We start from the raw sequence: 2,811 nt of genomic DNA, 5'->3' as shown, positions 1-2,811 counted from the left end.
CTAGCATTCAATTTGTTCATTATACTCAAAGGGCTGTACTGTCAAATGTAAGCCACACAGCTCAAATTTAATTTTCCCAAGCATCTTCTCTCCAGCTGCATATGGGGGGTTCCTGGGCCAGATGAGAGATGTCATTCATCCAGTGTATCCTGGGTCTGCCTCCAGGTCTCTTGTTTGGTCTCCAGAGCAGTTTAATTCATTTAATTGCAGTCATGTGCTTCTGACCTTGTCTTGGATGTCCTGATTGTTATCACATATGCTTGATATTTTCTGGGTCTTCTTCTGTAAGCGGTCGATCAAGTCAATTTTCAGATGGAAATTGCATCGGGTAATGTGATATGTTGTCTGATAAAACCAGATGGAGGCCTGAAATGCTTCATCTTGCTTCTGTCTGCAAAGGAGTAGTGGCCCCACATCTATGTCCTCTACAGTCGTTAAGCTCCCTATTCTGTCATGTTAGAGTGTTACTAGCGATCCTAGGGAGACCTCAGCTTGGCTGATGGGGTGACTACCCAATACCTAGGACATAGATAAGTTCAAGAGTTCAAGTAAAGACTGACAAGTACATTAAGAATTTTTCTTTGGTTCTCAATTCTCTTTTCACCAAAACAACTGAAAACTCACAGCTGTGTAAGCACCTACTATTGTGTGACTACCACTAGGTAACCAATCTTATATCGCCATTTATTAATAAGAGCCCAGGTCTGATTTGTGAAAAAAAAAGTGGATAAACTTTTTCTAGAAGAGAGCCATGGTCTCACATTCAAACTCATCTGCTCAATTGCACACTACAATAACAGAGATACCATCTGGATGTCACCAAACTAGACACTCCTCAGACCTGCCAGTGAAGCTGTAGTTTCATTTCCTGTCCATAATTATCAGTGATGGCACACCATTGTTGGGAACCAACAGCAACCTTTTTTATGTGCTAATAGCCGAAATACAAACACAGTTCTCACAAAGCTAAGTGCATAGGGAAAGAATGGTTTGCATTAGTAACCCATGGTCTCACACCACCACTTATAGAATACCCAGAGGATCACAGTCAGAAGTCCTTTTCACTTCTATATGGACCCAATTAGTAAATTCCAATGAAGTCTCAATAGGGTCTCACCCTGTGATAGGGTGAAGAGCTGATCCTGCACTACATGTTTGCTGCTCCTCCTAAATATAATAATTAGCTAGTCTTCTTTCCATGATCTTGATCATGATCATGATCATGGTTAAATGACCACATAGGTCGATTGCACCATGTGCTCACAACTCCCATAAGAGTATTTTCTAATAGGCTGCCTCTACCAGTGTTAGAGATCATTGTTGATGTGACAACACTGTGGTCTGTTTCAGGTGCAAAAAACACTTGGTTAGGGTCAGGGAGAGATCATGGTTTGGGTTAAAAAGCTCTCTTGAAATGTGGTGTGGGTTAGGTAAAGTTATTACCTCCTTAAAGTTAGGAAACCTTCAACGTCATGGCAACAGTAAACAACAATCGTAGTTACAGACCCGACTCAACAACGGTAAAAATGATACTTGCAGTCAGAATCTGTCTATGTAGCCATCCACTTAATCAGCCATCAAATGTCATTAAGCAAACTTTCTCCATTTCCAATGTTGTATTGAGTCAGTTGGTATGTATCCTTAGAAGAGGGTGCACATTCCTCACACTTATCCTGTCAACATATTTTAACCATTATTTGTGATGTTTGACAAGTACTTATTTACTTCTGTTTTGTCCTTTTGCTCACAGAGGTTTTCTGTAGAGGGAGATTAATTCCCTGACCTGCTTGACCCTTTATGAAGGAGTGCACTTCCCCTTTAAAATGTCTTTGCAGGTATTTTTTCCTGCTGTAATGTCAGTCAGTTCCAAAGAAGGGAATGTCTACTTCATTAACAACATGTATTTTTGATTATGCCTCTTGAAGGGGTAAATTTGATTAATACTTTTGTCAAAATACAATTGAATACTATTTACCTCATTTGTTCTGTTTTCCCTCTCTAGGAAAATGGAGGAGGGCAAGTGTTTTAAGGACTGTGAGGGCTTTTTTCCAGTAATTATCTGCAGGTGATGAACCATTATAAAATTGCTTTACATTGCGTAGTTTCTCCACCATTCCAAGTAAAACACTGCCACCTCCGTTTATGAAAATGCGTTACCTAATATTGACGTCATCTGAACTATGTCACCTCAGTGGATCATAATTACTACGGCCACTAGATGGCGTATGTCACTCAAACGTAACTGTAGAATGTTACATTTTCAACCTATACTGTCATTTTTCTGTTTAGGATGGGTGGTCTCATATCTTTTAGCATCATAATTCGACAACAACTGGAACAGATTCATTCAATCTCGTTCACCTCCCTAATGACTTCTGAGGCAGTGATTACTTATTATTACCAAACTTGCATCTTAACTTAATATTTTGGGAGCAAAGGAGAGCAATGAATGATGGATAACCACTATATGTATAGTGTAAATAAGTGATGAAATATAAAATGTAGGGTGCAAGAGTGTAAGCTTAGAATGAACATTTGATTGTCACCTTTCTGCCAATTTTGTCAATTGTTAAAAAAAAACGGAAAGTTTAGTTTTAGACAAACTAATGTTATGGAATAGAATAGTTGATGCTTTTCTATTTATTATTACAGAAAGTATCCTTTGAAAAGTGCTACACCATGGAGGATATTCATATTACATTCAGTTTGACTGACAACCTGGCTGTCAATCTATCCGAGAAACTCTTGTCAGATCCCAGGAGTGCTGCCATGACAACCATACTAATCAGAGCTCTGCAGCCTGATTACCAT

Source organism: Scomber scombrus, chromosome 19 (assembly GCF_963691925.1).
Source record: "Scomber scombrus chromosome 19, fScoSco1.1, whole genome shotgun sequence".
Lineage (NCBI taxonomy): Eukaryota > Metazoa > Chordata > Actinopteri > Scombriformes > Scombridae > Scomber > Scomber scombrus.
This window is presented reverse-complemented; position numbering follows the sequence as displayed.